Source organism: Cervus elaphus, chromosome 6 (genome assembly GCF_910594005.1).
Source record: "Cervus elaphus chromosome 6, mCerEla1.1, whole genome shotgun sequence".
In the NCBI taxonomy this organism is placed as follows: domain Eukaryota; kingdom Metazoa; phylum Chordata; class Mammalia; order Artiodactyla; family Cervidae; genus Cervus; species Cervus elaphus.
This window is the reverse complement of record NC_057820.1, coordinates 19,409,741-19,428,478: the sequence shown is the minus strand read 5'-3', so window position 1 is coordinate 19,428,478 and position 18,738 is coordinate 19,409,741. Positions and strand designations below refer to the sequence as shown.

Sequence of the window (18,738 nt, the reverse complement as noted above, 5' to 3'; positions counted from 1 at the left end):
CTCTTTGTGACCCCGTGGACTATACAGTCCATGGAATTCTCCAGACCATAATACTGGAGTGGGTAAACTTTTCCTTCTCCAGGGGATCTTCCCAACCCAGGGATCAAATCCAGGTCTCCCGCATTGCAGGCGGATTCTTTACCAGCTGAGCCATGAGGGAAGCTCCATTCAATTCGCGGACAGCTCCAAATATTAGTTCTTTCTTAAACAGAATAGAATCTCCCTTTCTGTGATTTTATGTATTCCAGTCCCAGTCTTTGGTTACAGAGAATAAATATAATCATGCCTCCACATAACAGTCCTTGAAATATCCAAATATGATTACTCTAGTTCCAATAGCAGTTTTCTTTTTCTACTTTAAATATTCCACAGGCACGGTTTCCATTCTTGGAGGACTAAATGGATCATTTAGGTTGTCGGGGTAGACAAAAATTGGATTCGATGTTTAATAATTTTCTCTCCCACTAACTAAGAGGAAAGTCAGAATAGTTTTAGCTTGAGAAAACCCATATGTTATACCCCACAGGGTTATTTTATTAGTGGGTAACTGACCAAACAAACTTAATTATAAATCAATGGGGTAACAAAAGCATTATGGTACAGTCTTAGGATAATTTATTATGTGACTAAAACCTTGCTTTGGGAAAATAAGTTACAGAATCTCAGAATGTCAGGATGGACTGCAGTGCCATATTTCTACTAAATAAAAGGTCTAGTATGAAAGGAAAACAAAACCCCAAGAACTTCTTGTTTTTTCCCTGTACACCTGAATTGTGTTAAGAAGTAAATTTTTGAATTTATTTCACAAAATTGTTATGGGGAAATACAGACAAAAGGAAAAACTAACAACTGAAAATAGTATTTTCTAACCCATTCACCCCTTTCCCCAGTGCACATCTAATATGAAATTGAGTACTTTTTATGCTGCTGTTTTGTGATTAGTAACATTTTATTACATATTTTATCAATAAAAATATTTCAATAGAATGATACTCTGATGAATTACCAAATTTTTCCTATAGCTAAATATAAAGTAAATTTAAATCTTTGCTTAATTTGATATGGAGAGCAGTAAAGTCATTTTCAGTGTTTTTCATTTTATTTCTCTGAAATTATTTAATCAGAATCAGTTCTTTGTTTTGAAGATTTGGTCACATCTTGCCCATATCTAATTTTACCACTGAAGATTTTGCCACTATAATTTTTTTCTTTTTTTAGCCTTGTGTGGGATCTTAATTCCTTAACTAGGGATTGCATTCAGGCCCTCAGCAGTGAAAGTGCAGAGTCCTAACCACTGTTCCATCAGGGAATTCCCTATAATTTCTTTTTATGACCATAATTTCTACCAAATAAAAATTTCCCAGTCATAATTTTGCATATCTAAATTTTGTCAAAAGATTTCACTCTTTGATTTTTAGTTACTAAAGTCTTTTTCTTCGGTCTGTTCAAAGTTTTGTTTTGTGTTCATTATTTCAAAGGTTTCCTTTTGTTAATTTTTTTTTTTTTCGGGGCGGGGCCGCGGGTCCTCGCGCTGCCTGCAGCCTAGAACCCGTTGCGCGCCCCTTTTGTTAATTTTTAAGTTTTATTTTCTAAGGGTCAACATTCTTATTAATACAGATCTGAATCTGATAAGGTCTGACCCAAGCATGTTAAATATTTCAACTTAGAACTGGTTAAGTCAGAGAAAAAAATTTAGTATTGTATTCAGTTCAGTTCAGTTCAGTCGCTCAGTCGTGTCCGACTCTTTGCAACCCCATGAATCGTAGCACGCCAGGCCTCCCTGTCCATCACCAACTCCTGGAGTCTACCCAAACCCATGTCCATCAAGTCAGTGATGCCATCCAGCCATCTCATCCTCTGTCATCCCCTTCTCCTCCTGCCCCCAATCCTTCCCAGCATCAGGGTCTTTTCCAATGAGTCAACTCTTCGCCTGAGGTGGCCAAAGTACTGGAGTTTCAGCTTCAGCATCAGTCCTTCCAATGAACACCCAGGACTGATCTCCTTTAGGATGGACTGGTTGGATCTTCTTGCAGTCCAAGGGACTCTCAAGAGTCTTCTCCAACACCACAGTTCCAAAGCATCAATTCTTCGGTGCTCAGCTTTCTTCACCATCCAACTATCACATCCATGCATGACTACTGAGAAAACCATAGCCTTGACTAGACGGACCTTTGTTGGCAAAGTAATGTCTCTGCTTTTAAATATGCTATCCAGGTTGGTCATAACTTTCCTTCCAAGGAGTAAGCGTCTTTTAAGTTCAGGAAGGAGTAAGCGTCTTTTAAGTTCATGGCTGCAGTCACCATCTGCACTGATTTTGGAGACCAGAAAAATAAAGTCTGACACTGTTTCCCCATCTATTTGCCATGAAGTGATGGGACCGGATCCCATGATCTTAGTTTTCTGAATGTTGAGCTGTAAGCCAACTTTTCCACTCTCCTCCTTCACTTTGATCAAGAGGCTTTTTGGTTCCTCTTCACTTTCTACCATAAGGGTGGTGTCCTCTGCATATCTGAGGTTATTGATATTTCTCCTGGAAATCTTGATTCCAGCTTGTGCTTCTTCCAGCCCAGCATTTCTCATGATGTACTCTGCATATAAGTTAAATAAGCAGGGTGACAATACACAACCTTGACGTACTCCTTTTCTTATTTGGAGCCAGTCTGTTGTTCCATTTCCAGTTCTAACTGTTGCTTCCTGACCTGCATACAGGTTTCTCAAGAGGCAGGTCAGGTGGTCTGGTATTCCTGTCTCTTTCAGAATTTCCCACAGTTTATTGTGATCCACACAGTCAAAGGCTTTGGCATAGCCAATAAAGCAGAAATAGATGTTTTACTGGAACTCTCTTACTTTTTCGATGATCCAGTGGATGTTGGCAATTTGATCTCTGGTTCCTCTGCCTTTTCTAAAAGCAGCTTGAACATCTGGAAGTTCACGGTTCACGTATTGCTGAAGCCTGGCTTGGAGAATTTTGAGCATTACTTTACTAGCATGTGAGATGAGTGTAATTGTGCAGTAGTTTGAGCATTCTTTGGCATTGTCTTTCTTGGGGATTGGAATGAAAACTGACCTTTTCCAGTCCTGTGGCCACAGCTGAGTTTTTCAGATTTGCTCTTCAAGAAAATTAGAGATACCAAGGGAACATTTCATGCAAAGATGGGCTCAATAAAGGACAGAAATGGTATGGACCTAACAGAAGCAGAAGATATTAAGAAGATGTGACAAGAATACACAAAAGAACTGTACAAAAAATATCTTCACGACCCAGATAATCACCATGGTGTGATCACTCACCTAGAACCAGACATCCTGGAATGTGAAGTCAAGTGGACATTAGAAAGCATCACTACGAACACAGTATTGTATTACATACCCTCAAAAATAACAATTCACTTAATGTGGCCTTATCTGTTTATGATCTCAAAAGGTAGATTCTCTTCTTCCAAATAAAGATTCTAAGATGCATTCAAGATTTCTTTGAATGAAAATAATGCACCTTCTAAAACAAAACATTATAAAATTATACAAAGATTATAAACATTATAAAATAATGCTGTGGATTACTAGATGCACTTCATTTCTGTTCAGTCGCTCAGTCATGTCAGACTCTTTGGGGCCCCATAGACTGCAGCATGCCAGGTCTCCCTGTCCTTCACCAACTCCCAGAGCTATCTCAAACTCAAGTCCATCCAGTCAGTGATGCCATCCAACCATCTCATCCTCTGTCGTACCCTTCTCCTCCTGCCTTCAATCTTTCCCAGCATCAGGCTGAGTCTCAGTGTAACAGAAAAGATGTCACCGATAAAGAAACTTGAAACATGAAAAATTGTAACAAGGCCTTTATTTCATTTACTTCTGGTATTTCATGAATATCAGAGGATGAATTGGACAGTTTGTGGTGAAACTTAGAAAACTTTTTCCATGAAGCAAACTTAGAAATCTTTGCTCGTGTCTCTGTCTTCCAACCCTCCTTCACTGTGTTGAAGAGGTGCCAAATTCTGTGTTAAATGAGTGGTTTCCAAACTGACTGGACTCTCCAGGTAAGGAATTCCTGCTCACAGTTTCCCGGTCACTAGATCTATGACTTGTCCAGCTTTGAAAATGATCTCAGGCAGTTCGTGTTTCACGTGCTTTGTTCATGTGACAAATAAAGCAGTGAGAAACAGAAACATGCTGCTTTTTAGCAGAAACATGCTGCTAAAGAGCATCATGAACGAGATGGGTTTTTCACTTACTAAAACACCTTAATGGGGCCTTCCATGGTGGTGCAGGGGTTGGTTGTCTGCCTGCCAATGCAGAGGATGTGGGTTCGATCCCAGGTTGGGGAGGATTCCACATGCTGAGGGGCGAGTAAGCCCACATGCCACCACTTGAGAGCATGTACTCCACGACTAAGATGGTGATGGCAGTCAAAAATAAATAAATATTTTTTAAGAATAAAAAAGAAAATGCTTTCTATACACTAACATATGTAAAATAGATAGTCAATGGAAATGTGCTCTATGACTCAGGAACTCAAAACTGGGGCTCTGTAACAACTTGGAGGGGTAGAAAGGGGTGGGAGATGGGAAGAAGGTTCAAGAGAGAGGGGAACATATGTACAACTATGGTTAATTCCTGCTCGTGTATGATAGAAATCAAACCAATATTATAAAGCAGTCATCAATCAATTAAAAATAAATAAACATAATTAACAAAATAAAATGCTTTAATAAGTAGCGATCCAGAACAAGCCTGGTTACTCTCACTGTAGCAGTTTGTTGAATTGTTGTCCCAATCACTTTTCCCAGGGCCCATTTGGCTATTGACTTTATGTGGAGTTGGGCACCTGGAGTTCTCCCACACAAGTCTGCTTTGGGCCCCGGAATCCACCCACAGCAGCAGTCACCTCGAGGCTCCACCGGCCTGACTCGTGGCTTCCTAAGCTTTCTTAAGTCAATATTCAAAGTTTTCATTTTTTTTTTTTTACCATTTATTTTTATTAGTGGAAGTGATGTAAAAAGAGATGTGGGACTTCCCTGGTGCTCCAGTGGTTAAGAATCCGCCTTCTAACCCCGGGGATGTGGGTTCCATCCCTGGTCAGGGAACTAAGCCCATGGGCTACAATGAAGACACAGCACAGCCAAAATATAAAAATAAAACTGCTCTTGTACGTCTACGAATGCATAGAGAAATTTAAAAAGGAAAAAAAAGAGATGGGATTTTTTTTAAATAAAATGTGTATCACTAATTTTGTCACGTGCAGTTTTAGATGAAATCAACTTGATGTCATTCATACCACTAATATTCATTTTTAATTTGGTATAAGGCTGATAATTTATGTTTCTTTCTTAGAAAATACACGAGGAGATTATGAGAGTAACTTGTGATCATTCAGGACTTTTCCATTGTCCTAAAGGGTCTAACATTTGGTGGATCTACTATTTCCACATGCATTTTAGGAACTAACTAGTTCAAAGCAGTATCAAAGCAAAGTTTTGATATTTGCATTTCCCTAATGACTACTGAGGGCTTCCCAGGTGGCACTAGTGGTCAAGAATCTGCCTGCCAATGCAGGAGAGGTAAGAAACTCCAGTTAGATCCCTGGGTTAGAAAGATCCACTGGAAGAGGGCATGGCAACCCACTCCAGTATCTTGCCTGGAGAATCCCATGGACAGAGAAGCCTGGCAGCTACAGTCCATAGGGTTGCAAAGAGTTGGTCATGGCTGAAGTGACTTAGTAGGCATGCACGCAATGACTACTGATGTTCAGCATCTTTTCATGTACTTTTGACCCATTTGTATATATTCTTTGGGAAAACTTCTATTTGGATTCTTTGCCTGTCTTAAAATTGTGTTATTTGTCTTTCCCCCCAGCTTCATCGAGTTGTATTTTTTAATACTCCAGTTACAAAGTGTTTTTTTTTCCATCAGATATATGTTTTGCAATATTTTCCCATTCTGTAGACTGTTTTCACTCATTTGATGGTGTACTTTGAAGCACAGACATTTTTAATTTTAATAAAATCCAATTTATCTGTTTTTTTTCCCTGGCTGAACCGTTTATTATTTCAGAAATAAGCATCCTATGTAAATTGAAATGGCTAGAATAGTTATTTCTGGATTACTATAATAAATATTTGTCAAAACCACCAACCATGGGTGGGAGGGACGTTCAAGAGGGAGGGGACATATGTATACTTAGAGCTGATTCCAGTTGGTGTATGGCAGAAACCAACACAACATTGTAAAGCAATTATCCTCCAGTTAAAAATAAATTTAAAAAAATCACCAACCATCTCAATAATCACACAGTTATTTCATTCATAAGAACTTCCAAAAATAACTCTTGTATCAAAGAAAAACTTAAAAATTGAATGGGAGAGTTAAGTAATGGTCTATGGAGTAGAGAAGGAAAATTCTGCTATGTGAAACTCGAACAAAGCATTTTTTATTTCTTTTTTGTTTTGTAGACTCATTGTTTCTTTTTTTATTTTTAATTGGAGGATAATTGCTTTACAATATTGTGTTCATTTCTGCCGTATATCCACATGAATCAGCCATAGGTTTATGTATGTCCCCTCCCTCTTAAACTTCCCTCCCAACTCCCACCCCATCTCCATTACATTTTTGATTGATACAATTCATGAAAAAAGCCTCACTTTGCCTTCCTTTTTTTAGTGATTCCTCTGAGATGAAATTCAAGAAACCAAATCTGAGGGGGAAAACTGTTTTCATAATCTCAAGTGTAATACAAACAGGCTTTTTGATAAAAGCTCTAAAACTTGAAGAGAGGAGAAAGGCAAGCATGTATTCCTTTAAACATTTCAATAAATTTGCAAAACTATTCAGCAATTATGCACATATTGTTTGTATACTTTTAAATTTAGTTATATAGTTATAACTTCTTAACTTAGTTATACAGTTGATATATTACATGTTACATATTACAATATAGTGATTCACAGTATAATTTTTAAAGATTAGGCTCCATTTATACTTACCATAAAATACTGGCTATATTTCCTGGATTATACAATATATCCTTGCAGTTTATTTTATACATTATAGTTTGTACCTTTTACTCTCCCATCCCTATATTGCCTCTGCCCCTTCCCTCTCCCCACTGGTAACCATTAATTTGTTCTCTATATCTGTGAGTCTGTTTTGTATACTTAAAAATGCAAGAATTTTCATGCTTTGAATATTTTGTCCTGAGTGTTTTAAGGATATTTTGTTCTAGACGATTCAAGACTTCAACACACATATGTAATATATATGGCTGTTGTTCAGTCAGTAAGTCGTGTACTGCAACTCCATGGTCTGTGGCTCGCCAGACTTCCCCACCCTCTACTATCTTCTAGAGTTTGCTCAAGTTCACATCCAAGGGGAGTCAGTGATGCTATCTAACCATCTCATCCTCTGCTGCCCTCTTGTCCTTTTTTTGTTTTTAATATATATTATGTAACAGGAATTCTCCATATATTTAACATTGTGGACTCCCCAACAGTGTCAAACAATGAGAAGTCAAACATGACCACATCTATGTTGTAAGGAGAGTCCTGAGAATCGTCTATGTCTGCTTTCTGCTCAATGCTTCTGATAACTTAGCAGATGTACAGCCATAACTTATTTTCAAACATCCAGACTCCCTCCCTGGCTCACCACAATTACATATGTGCCAAGTTCTAAGTATTCACAGAAAGACCACAGCTGACCCTTTACTTCTCTCTCGTCCTTTTACCAAACCCTTATGTCACTTATAACATTACTTATTAATATAAAAAAAATAACATTACTTATTAATATCCCACACTCAAAAAAAAAAAAAAAACAAAAAACAAATGCAGGCACACGAGTTTCCTAAATATCATTAACCAAATAAATTTAAAAATCGATAAAACACTTTAATTCCTGCGACACAAACCGGTTTTCACATTCATCAGAACATTTTAGAATTACTCAAACATGAGAATTGAAAATGAGTGAGCTATTTGGAAGAGAACTCCTGAATTTATTCTCCAGAAGAAAAAGCAGACCTGAAGCATCACATTGCTGTAACACCTGAAACATGTTGACAGTTTCTTGTCTTCTAAACTTCAATGAAAGCTGCTTGCACAAACTATTTAATTAATGTGCATGCATGTGAGCTAAGTCGCTTCAGTTGTGTCCGACTCTTTGCAACCCTATGGACTATAGCTTGCCAGGGTCCTCTGTCCATGAGATTCTCCAGGCAAGAATACTGGAGCGTGTTGTCACACACTCCTCCAGGGGATCTCCCCAACCCAGGGATTGAACCCATGTCTCTTACATCTCCTGCATGATGGAGGCAGGCAGGTTCTTTATCATTAGAGCAACCCGGGAAGCCCCTATTTAGGGAAAATCTTCCCCTATTAAGCCAGATATCTGAAGTATTAAGGAAGTCAGAAGCTGAGTCACTTCACTTCTTTCTGTTGCCTTCAGTTGGTAGAATACTGACAACCAGCATAAATATATTTAATGTCTCCATGTAGATTCCCAATTGAATTGATAGGGTCATATTTTTGAACCGTATACACTGGTACTACTTCTGCACACTTGATTGATTCCTGCATATCATACATAAGAAACATGCTGAAAGGAACTAATCTACCACAAATTGCTACTGAGCATACAGTGGCAACAGCCACCATGGTAGGTGGAAGAAACCCAGATGCCAGTGAGAACACAAAGATAAGATCTAGGCCCATGCCCAAGGGTGCTCCCATGTTCAGAAACTTCTCACTGGGTGGACACATGGCCACGGTGGAAAGGTCTCCCACAATGGCAGCAGTGTACCCCTCTGCTCTGATGAGAAGAGCCCTCATAATATTTTGAGGAGCCACCACTGCACTGATCACACCTGATAGTAATAACCAAGCGAGATGTTTTGGGCCTGGGTTCCAAGAATAGGATACTGACTGTACCAGCATTCCAGCTCCAGGTATGGCTGCAAAGGTTGCACCAATCAACACCGAAGAGCCTTTCATCATGAAGTTCTTGAGAGACGGAGTTCTGCTCACTGCCAAAGCAGATGAAGCTGTTAAGCCAATACTTCCTGCTAAGAGTTAATACATACAGTGGAATTCTACTTTTCACATACTGAGGCCAAATTATAGCCTTTTCAATAGCTCCAATCTCATTGGACATTCCCAAGTCATCAAAGCACAAAGCACCAAGAACAACAGCAGCTCTTCCAGCCATAAAAACATCTTCCCATCTGACTGGTTTTAAATGTTTTCCCAATGATGGTTCCAAAGTTGCCTACTCAAGTTCTTGGCCAGCTCTCCCATCGGTTCCGTCGCTCAGTCCTGTCTGACTCTTTGTGACCCCCGAAACTGCAGCATGCCAGGCTTCCCTGTCCATCACCAACTCCTGGAGCTTGCTCAAACTGATGTCCATCGAGTCAGTGATGGCATCCAACCATCTCATACTCTGTCATCCCCTTCTCCTCCTGCCTTCAATCTTTCCCAGCATTAGGGTCTTTTCCAAGAAGTCAGCTCTTCACATCAGGTGGCCAAAGTATTGGGGTTTCAGCCTCAGTATCAGTCCTTCCAATGAATATTCAGGACTGATTTCCTTTAGGATTCACTGGCTTGATCTCCTTGCAGTCCAAGGGACTCTCAAGAGTCTTCTCCAACACCACAGTTCAAAAGCATCAATTCTTTGGCACTCAGCTTTCTTCAGAGTCCAACTCTCACATCCATACATGACTACTGGAAAAACCATAGCTTTGACTAGATGGATCTTTGTTGGCAAAATAATGTCTCTGCTTTTCAATACGCTGTCTAGGTTGGTCATAGCTTTTCTTCCAAGGAGCAAGCGTCTTTTAATTTCATGGCTGCAGTCACCATCTGCAGTTATTTTGGAGCCCAGGAAAATAAAGTCTCTCACTGTTTCTGTTGTTTCCCCATCTATTTGCTGTGAAGTAGATGGGACCAGATGCCATGATCTATTGTTTTCTGAATGTTGAGCTTTAAGCCAAAAGACCTCTCCTTGGATCCTTGCAAGACTTTATTTCCAGAGTTCTGAAGAAGTTGATTTTGACCACTTTGGCTACTGTTCTCATTTCTTTTATGAAGTAGTGAAATTTTGGATGTCCTCAATCTGCTATTCTGGCACTGCTTCCATTAATTCATCTGTTATATATCCTTTCCTCTTTTTCTTTTTTTTTTAAACTAAAAGTGAATTTAATAATGACTATTTTAGTACTTAGACTCTCTAGGAGAGTTGGAAAGCCACACTGGGAACTCTCATCCAGGAATTATTTCCAAAATCACACCGCAGAATGGGCTCCATAAAGCTCCCCTTGTTTCTCCTGCTGCTCCTGCTGTCCACGAACCTGCTGCTTTCGGCACTGATGCTATCAATGCTGGAATCTGGATGCTGCTGCTAATACACCACTGCTCTCTTGGAAGAAGATTACCACCACAGTGGCCACCTGTCCTAGCACTGATCCCGCTGAATCAATTCACTTCTGCCTGTTTCAACGTCTGCTATAGGAGAAGCCTGACTGATAGAGTTGAGGTCGTAAATCTGTGCTCTGGCTGTGAGAGAGGCTGGGAAAGTTTTTTCATTTTTAGAGAAACTTTTTCTTAAGACTTTTTTTCTTCCTGTGGACTGTAATTTTTGCATTTATTTATTTTTATTTACACAAGGTTTAATTATAATCAGTGATCTTTAGAGATAAAATTATAAAGTGACTCAATGTCCTTTTTTTCAGTATTATTATTTTTTAAAAATTTATTCTGTGGACCAGACTCTAAGAAAAAGTCTTCACTGAATTTGTTACAGTATTGCCTTTGTCCTCTGTTTTGGTTTTTTGGCCTGGAGGAATATGGGATTTTAGCTCCCTAGTCAGGGATGGAACTCTCTCCCCTGCATTGGAAGGTGAAGTCTTAACCACTGGACCACCAGGGAAGTCCCAGAAATGCTGTGTTTAATGGTAAAGCACTGGGCGTGGCCTGGAGTTGAGAGATAAGGTGCCCTCCACAGAGTCTCACACGGTGAAGAAGATGAGGAAGGGGGCCATTGGACAGAAGAGCCTCCTAGCCTCAGACACGGCAAAGCCCAGAATGGCACAGGGAAGAGTCGCTGCTTCAGGGACAGATTCCTGGCATAGTCAGCAGTCAAGCTGCCAAAGACTGTTCCAATGCTGGCTCCTGAACCAGCCACGCCAACTGTGGCAGCCCCGGCACCAATAAACTTGGCTTCTGTGTCAATATTCCAGGAGATAGCACTGGTCTGGGGCTCCCGCCTGGCCCCCTACAGTGGGACACTGCTGTGGGAAGGCTGTTCAGATGGGACCTCTGGCTTCCTCAGGAAGGAGGCAGACACAAGCCTGATCAGACCCCCTGGGACAAGAGTACATCGGTCACTGTTTCCACTTTTTTCTGAATCTGTTTGCCATGAAGTGATGGAAACAGTGACAGATTTTATTTTCTTGGGCTCCAAAGTTACTGTGGATGGTGACTGTAGCCACAAAATTAAATGACGCTTACTCCTTGGAAGATGAAGCTATGACAAACCTAGACAGCATATTGAAAAGCAGAGACATCATTTTGCTGACAAAGGTCCGTATAGTCAAAACTATGTGTTTCTCAGGAGTCATGAATGGATGTGAGAGTTGGCTGAACGCTGAAGAACTGATGCTTTTAGATTGTGGTACTGGAGAAGACTCTTGAGAGTCCCTTGGACTGCAAGAATATCAAACCAGTCCATCCTAAAGGAAATCAGTCCTGAATATTCATCAGAAGGGCTGATGCCGAAGCTCCAAAACTCTGGCCACTTGATTTGAAGAGCTGACTCATTGGAAAAGACCCCGATGCTGGGAAAGATTGAAGGCAGGAGAAGGGGGCAACAGGTTGAGATGGCATCACTGACTCAGTGGACATGAGTTTGAGCAAACTCTGGGAGACAGTGAAGGACAGGGAAGCCTGGTGTGCTGCAATTTGTGGGGTCACAGAGATTTGGACAGGACTTAGCAACTGAAGAACAGAAAGAGCAGATAAGAGCAGGAAGAATGAGTAACGCCCCAGGGGTCTGCATGGTTTTCAATCTCCCGGCTTTAGCTCTGGGACTTGGAAAGTTGATTTTTTCAATAGTTCGTTAAGTGGTATGCCAAGACTCCTATGATGGGAATTCCCCAAACATGGGGAGGCAGTCTCCATTTTCCATAAAATCCATACTTGTTCAGTCACTCAGTCATGTCCCACTCTTTTGTGACCCCATGGACTGTAGCCTGCCAGGCTCCTATGTCCGTGGGATTTCCCAGACAAGAATACTGCAGTGGATTGCTAGTTCCTTCTCTAGGGGATCTTCCCAGAGGAGGGATTGAACTCCTGTCTCCTGCACTGGCAGGCAGATTGTTTACCACTGTGCCACCCGGGAAACCCATGCTATGTCATAATTAAAGAAATAGTGATTTATACTTTAAATGCTTGCTTACCATAATATATATTGATTACCGTAAGTCTTTTACAGTTGAACCACCTCCACTCCCCAGTTATTTATTTATTTTTTGAAGATGTGGGATATTCTAATAGCTGAATTTCCCACAATCTGGATTTGGATCATTGCATCCTCATGGTAGTTTAACATGTGCCTCTATTTCTTGTATTTCCTGCTTACTGGTGGTTGGATCTAGATGTAGATGTATTAAGGATTTTCTCTTTGTTGTTGAATATTTTGCTTTCACCATGATGTGTCTTTGTAAAGATTTCTCAGTATTTTTTGTTACTTACAGTTTGTTGGTACCCTGAGTCAGTAGATTGTCTTCCAACACTTCTGAAAAAATGTCAGCCATTTATCTCTTCATTGTCTTTTATTCTGTGCTGGGTCTTTGTTGCTGCATGGGCTTTCCTGTAGTTTCTGGTGTTTCGGTGAGCAGGCTTCTTGTTGCGGTGGCTTCTCTTGTTGCAGAGCACGGGCTCTAGGGCACAAGGGCTTCGGTAGTTGTGGCTTCGAGGCTTTAGATCACAGGCTCAATAGCTGTGGCACATCGGCTTAGTTGCTCTGAGGCATGTGGGATCTTCCAGGATCAGGGATTGAGCCCACGTTTCCTACATTGGCAGGTGGATTCTTTATCACTGAACCACCAGGGAAGCCCCGTATTGCCTCATATTCTAAACTTCCAATTAAACATCTTATCATCTTATATCTATCCACTGTATCCTTAATGTCACTGGTTCTCTAAGGCAATTTTCTTGTTTTTGTCTTTCCATACTACATTTTGGATTGTTACTTCTTATTCATCCTTCAGTTCCGTATTCTTAAATTGTGCCCAATCTGTGGTTAGACCAACCCACCTATCTTTTGCTTTTAATTTCATTTATTGTGCTGTTTTATTTGTGTAAGTCCTGTTTGATTCTTTATCAGATCTACTGTCATGTTTTTATAGTTTCCTCTTCCCTGGAGGTATTTTCAAGCTTATATATTATTTCAACATGATAAGCATGGAGGCCTGATGCTTCCTGGAATTGTACATTGTGTGTGCTGATTCTCACTTATGCTGGTTTTATTTATGGGACATTATGTTTGAATAAATATTTGTAGCTGGTTTTATTTATGGGACATTATGTTTGAATAAATATTTGTAGAAACAATCAGAAACCTAGGATGAAATAATGATTTTCATTTGATTCTTTCAAGCTCTTGAGCCCCTTTACTTTTCCTAGCACTATCTTAATCTAAATTCTGAGACTGAAGTTGCCTTAACCACCCAGATGAGGAACCCAGGTTCTCTCTCGTCTGGAAAGTGTAGCCCTTTGGAAGCCCTTAGTTTAATGGAGTAATAGGGTATCAGGAGTTTCCACTGGGAACTGGACCTACATTTTTGGCTTCTGTGCCCTTAGCCCAATGAGGCCATCAAACCCATATTTGAGTGCTAGGTTTGCTTCTCTAGGTTTTAATCTTCTCTCAGATTTTAGCCAGCTAAACTCCCGTTACCTTTTCAACTCTTCCAGTTCTCTTGTTGTTGTTCAGTTGCTAAGTCATATCCGACTCTTTGCTACCCCATGGACTGCAGCACACCAGGCTTCCCTGTCCTCCACTACCTCCCAGAGTTTGCTCAAACTCATGCCCATTGAGTCAGTGATGCGATCCAACCATCTCATCCTCTGTCATCCCCTTCTCCTGCCTTCAATCTTTCTCAGCATCAGGGTCTTTTCCAATGAGTCAGCTCTTTGCATCAAATGGCCCAAAGTATTAGACTTTCAGCTTCAGTATCAGTCCTTCCAATGAATATTCAGGGTTGATTTCCTTTAGGACTGGTGTGATCTCCTTGCTGTCCAAGGGACTCCCAAGAGTCTTCTCCAACACCACAGTTCAAAAGCATCAGTTCTTCAGCACTCAGCCTTCTTTATGGTCCAACTCTCACATCGGTACATGACTCCTGGAAAGACCAAAGATTTAACTAGATGTACCCTTGTCATCAAAGATGTTCCTGCTTTTTAATGCAATGTCTGGGTTTGTCTGTCACAGCTTTTCTTCCAATGAGCAAGCTTCTTTTAATTTCATGGCTGCAGTCACTGTCCACAGTGATTTTGGAGCCCAAGAAAATAAAATCTGCCACTGTTTTCATTTTTTCCTCATCTATTTGCTATGAAGTGATGGAACTAGATGCCATGATCTCAGTTCTCTTAAGAAGACTTAAAAAAAAATTTATCCTGCTTAATTTTCTTTAGGATTGAACTATTTAGGCCATAGTTGCTGAATGCAGGCAGCATTCAGAGCATTACTTGCAGAGGCAAGTAAACACTTTATGAAAAATTATACATGAATACCTCATTTTATTGCACTTTATTGTGTTTTCCAGATGTTATTAATCCTTTTTTCTTTTTTAATGGACAGTTTGTGGCAACCCTGCATTGAGCAACTATTGGTACCATTTTTCCAATAGCATTTGCTCACTTTAGTGTCTCTGCGTGACATTTTGGTAATCGTCAAAAGACAGAAAACTTTTAAAATTACTTTCATATTTCTTATGGTGATATGCCAACAGTGTTCCTCGATTTAAAAATTGTAATTGTTTTGGGCACTGGGAACCATGCCCATTAAAGAATGCAATCAATAAATGGTTTTGTTTTTTTTTTTAATAATTAAGTTTTAGCTGCACTGGGTCTTTATTGCTGTACTTGGGTTTCTCATTGCAGTGACTTCTCTTACTGTGGAGCATGGGCTCCAGGACACATAGGCGTCAGCAGTTGCTGTGCAAAGGCTCGGTTGCCTGGCGATATGTGGAATCTCCCAGGACCAGGGATCAAACCTGTGTCGCCTGCATTGACGGGCAGATTCTTAACCACTGGACCACCAGGGGAGTCCTAAGGTGTGTGTTCTGATTGCTCCACTGACCATCTAGTCCCCCATCTCTCTCCCTCTCCTCAGGCCTCTCTGCTGTTTGAGACACAACAGTATTGACATTAGGCCAGTTAACAATCCTACAGTAGCCTCTGAGTGTTCGGGTGAAATCAAGAGTTCCACATCTCTCAGTTTAAACCAAAAGCTAAACATGATTAAGCTTCATGAGGAAGGCATGTCCAAAACTGAGATAGGCATTAATAATGCATCTCTTGCATCAAACAGCCAAGTTGTGAATGCAAAGGAAAAGTTCTTGAAGAAAATTAGAAGTGCTACTCCAGTGAACACATGAATGATAAGAAAGCCAAACAACCTTGCTGTTGTTATGGAGAAAATCTGAGTGGTCTGGACAGGAGACCAAACCAGCCACAAGTCTCTCTCAAGCCAGAGCCTACTCCAGACCAAAGTCCTAACTCTCTTCAGTTCTCTGAGGGTCGAGAGAGGTGAGGAAGCTGCAGAATAAAAGTTTGAAGCCAGCAGAGGCTGGTTCTTGGTGTTTAAGGAAAGAAGCCATCTCCCGTGATCTATAAATGGCCACAGTCTGGAGGACAGCACATCTGTTGACAACATGGTTTCCTATTTTAAGTCCACTGTTGAGAGAACTACTCAGAAGAGACGATTCCTTTCAAAGTATTACTGCTTACTGACAATGCACCCAAGAGCTCTGATGGAGATGCACAATGAGATAATTGCTATTTTCATGACTGCTAACACATCACCCATTCTGCAGCCCATGGATCAAGTAGTTTCGATTTCAAGTCTCACTGAAGAAATCCATTTCGTAAGGCTACTGTTGTTGTTCAGTTGCTCAGTGGTGTCTGACTCTTTGCAAATCTATCGACTGCAGCATGCCTGGTCTCCCTGTCCTTCACCATCTCCTGGAGTTTGCTCAAACTCACGTCTATTGAGTCAGCAAAGCCATCCAACCATCATATCCTCTGTCATCCCGTTCTCCTCTTGCCTTCAATCTTTCCCAGTATCAGGGTCTTTTCCAACGAGTTGGCTCTTTGCATCAGGTGGCCAGGGTTTTGGAGCTTCAGCATCAGTCCCTGCAATGTCCATCCTCGTTAAGGCTATAGCTGTCATGCTTTGTGATTCCTCTGATGGATCTGGGCAAAGTCAATGGAAAATCTTGTCGAAAAGATCCACCATTCTAGATGTCATTAAAGAACATCTGTGCCTCATGAGGTCAAAATGTCAGATGCCAGTTTGGAAGAAGTTGATTCCAGCTCTCATGGATGACTTTGAGGAGTTCATGACTTCAGCAGGGAGATGTGGTGTAAATGGAGAGATTTAGAGTTAGAAGTGAAGTCTGAGGATATGTCTGAATTACTGCAGTCTCATAATAAAATGGAAGAGGAATTGCTTCTTATGAACAAATACAGTGGTTTCTTGAGATGTAAACTACTCCTGTTGATTCTGTGAAGATTGTTGAAATGGCATCAAAGAATTTAGAATATGACATAAACTTAGTTGGTAAAGCAGTGGCAGTTTGAGAGGATTGACTCCAATTCTGAAAGTTCTACTGTGAGTAAATGATATTAAACAGCATTAAGAGCTATAGAGAAATTGATCATGAAAGGAAGAATCATTCAATATGGCAAACCTCATTTTTGTCCCCAGCCTTCAGCAACCACCACTCTGATCAGTCAGCAGCAACACTGAGGCAAAACCCTCCAGCAGCAAAAAGGCTACTTGCTGAAGGCTCCAATGATGGTTAGAGCTTTTTAGCAATATCTTTAAATTAAGGTGTAGACATTTTTTAGACATAATGCTATTACACACTTAGTCGATTATAGTGTAAACATAAGTTTTATAGGATCCGGGAAACCAAAGAATGTGTGTGACTCACCTTATTGCTTGAGATAATCTGAAACAGTACCTGCAGTTATTTCCAAGGTATGCCTGAATGCCTTTTATATCTCATGGAGTTATATATATGTACATCTGGATACTATTCACACTATAGGTAGGAGTGCACTAATGCACAGAAATGTAAATATATATTGGGGTGGAGAGAGAGGTGGGAGGGGGGATTGGGATGGGGAATACATGTAACTCCATGGCTGATTCATGTCAATGTATGACAAAAACCACTACAATATTGTAAAGTAATTAGCCTCCTAACTATTTGCCTCAGTATCCCCCTGACCCACAGGATGCAAGCCTATTCAGCACTATTTTGTTTGAAAAGTTTAACTGTGGAGGGGGAGGGGAAGATTCCCACCAAGTGAATCATTTGTGCACGTGTATAGCTCAAAGAGCTTAGATTTCAAATATAACTGGTGAATGACCAAAAAAAAATAATAATAAAATAAAATAAATGAAAAGAAAAAAAAATTCAAAAAATAATAGAATCTTAGCAGTGATTTATGGAGTAATTTTGAGAAACTTTGACATCTTCACATAGTGCTTTTTCATTCCTATGGCAACTCCTAAATGGAGTTAATAAACTGTGATGGTTGCTCTTCAGTTATACTAAGAGTCTCCATATTTTCCCATGAAATTGTCAAGAGAACAGCAATTAATGCCTGTGTTATTTCCTGGTTGAGAGTGTCTGGTAACTTTCCTGGCAGTCCAGTGGTTAAGACTCTGGTGCCAAGGCAAGGGGTACAGGTTTGATCTCTGATCATTAGGTAACTAAGAATGGTACGACTACCCATCCCCCCGCCAAAGCAGGAATATGGGAAGTTAGTTATGACAGGCTCTAAGTTCTATTTTTACATAATTGTAACTAAAAACATATATATGAAAAAATAGACATTTAAAATGAGGTCAAGGTGTAATTCGGGGGTCTGTTTATTTCTGGTCATTCAAATGCATAATTTTTAAAAATTATAATTGTATCTGTACAAATATTTTATCATTTTTCCAAATTATGAAAAATTACACATACTAAAAAATGACTTTTCTCTTTCCTTATCTCCAATGATGTACTGAGAATAGTTCTTAAGTCCTAGAGAGTAGCAAAAATTATTGGACTTGTTTTCAGTATCTTACTAAAAATATTTTTTACATATACACAACTTCCTAACTATCTTTGGTTGTGCTGACTCTCCATTGCCGCACTCAGGCAGTGAACAGGGGCTCCTCTCTAGTTGCGGTGTCTTCTCTCCTTCTGGAGTTCAGGTTTTAGGGCACAGGGGCTGTGGCGGCTGCAGCATGCAGGCTTGCTGCTGGCTTTTTGCAGCTTGCTGGCTCTAGGGCACGGGGGCTTCGGCAGTTGTGGCCTAAGGGCGCAGTTGCTGCTTGTTGGCTGTAGAGCACGCAGGCTTAAGTTGCTCCCCTGCACATGGAATCTTCCCAGACCAGGAATCAAACCTGTGTCCCCCGCACTGGCAGGCAGATTCTTATCACTGGGCCAGCAGGGAAGTCCTATTTCCAGTA

The 18,738-nt window shown here is 40.4% G+C and overlaps 2 pseudogenes; both read right to left on the bottom strand.

Moving 5' to 3' along the window:
• Positions 1-8,416: 8,416 nt before the first annotated feature.
• Positions 8,417-10,571, bottom strand: LOC122696627 (annotated as a pseudogene).
• A 422-nt stretch (positions 10,572-10,993) lies between these two features.
• On the bottom strand, positions 10,994-12,042 carry LOC122696158 (annotated as a pseudogene).
• Positions 12,043-18,738: the final 6,696 nt, after the last annotated feature.